The sequence below is a fragment of the Buceros rhinoceros genome, unplaced genomic scaffold (genome assembly GCF_000710305.1).
Source record: "Buceros rhinoceros silvestris isolate BGI_N320 unplaced genomic scaffold, ASM71030v1 scaffold25620, whole genome shotgun sequence".
Taxonomy (NCBI): domain Eukaryota; kingdom Metazoa; phylum Chordata; class Aves; order Bucerotiformes; family Bucerotidae; genus Buceros; species Buceros rhinoceros.
The window spans coordinates 25,315-26,735 of record NW_010388280.1 but is presented as its reverse complement, the minus strand read 5'-3'; positions in this window follow the sequence as shown (position 1 = coordinate 26,735).

The following is a 1,421-nucleotide window of genomic DNA, read 5'->3' as shown; positions in this document are numbered from 1 at the left end:
AGCAGGGTTAGGTCTGCGTACAACGCCAGCATTTTGAACTGGCCACTTAATTCGGGATTTATCCCACTTCCCTTCTAGCCTCAGTCCGGCCAAGCACCCCTGAATTTGTGCTATAATCTCAGCACCTCCCACAACGGTTATTGGAGTTGCCATTACCCTGACCCTGGACTTGTCCGGTCCCAACCAAGGCTGCTGAGCCAGGGAGCAGAGCTGGTCAGACAAGGGAGGACATGGCCAAGGTGACCAGAGGAGGCTTGAACTCCTCACACCTCCTGAGCAGCCCAGCATCAGCCAAGTCCCTCTGATACTGCTGCCTTTCTATCTCGGTGAAGAAAGGAACCAGCCCCTCTGGAAAAACTTCCTCTGTCAAAAAAAGAGAGAGCTGGAAATTTGCTCGAAGACACAAGATCCATTTCACTTCACTTAAAAACGTTCACCTAGAAACCCCAGAACTGACATTTAATGTTGAGAAAGTCAGCTGCTGCATGGGGCACACAGACTTGCCCGCGTTGGCCTGTGTCCTCGGCTGGACAGACTTAAGGTAAATGAGCTTGGCTTGTATTTTGCCTGACTGGTGTTTGGCTCTCTGGGCTCCTGCTAAACCAAATGCTTTAAATTTGCTAAATCAGAGCTTTAGATCAGCACATGAAGTTTGCCTCATACATGTCGTCATGAATACTCTACAGTCTATGTGATTAAATGAGTGTATGTTTATATGTAAGCTTCAACAGAGTAAAAAAATACCAGAATTTATACCCAGGCAGTGCAGAGTGAACGGTTGGACTTGATGATCTTAAAGGTCTCTTCCAACCAGTTGATCCTATGAAAATTCCATATTTTAAAAGCAGACACTTCAGCCAAACCTGCTGCTTCATGCTCGAGCCAGAGCCAGGACATGGAGCGAACACAGAAGCACACTCACCTGATCGTTGGAGTCAGATCTCCTTTTGCAGTTTAAAATTGCGGATGGTTTTTCAGGATGCCAGCCTGAGCAGCAGAGAGACCTGCACGGCGATCTTTATCAGCTTTGCACTCGGTAGATCCCCCAGCAGCTGCCACCGGGTTGCTTAATTGCTCAAATTTATAGAAAGGGTCTTGTCAATCAAGGCAAGACAGAGGCAGATCCTTACTTGAACTACCCCAGGCATCGAAGTCATTGACTGTAAAGCAAACCTCTCCCTTCCAACAGCTGTTAGCTTAAAGGGTATTGTTTCATAGCATCAGCCCTGAAACAAAAGGAGTATCTTGGTGAGTGAAACCATGAGCGCTGGGGCAAAACAGATCTTCTTTTCTGCAGAGGAATTGCAACTCCTTTGCGAGGACACTGGAGGCTGGCTTTGAAATCATTCTTATCCCCCTAATTAACAAGCCCAAAGTAAAAGTGAGACTTCTCAAATAGTTGTTGAAACCAACCCCTGAAT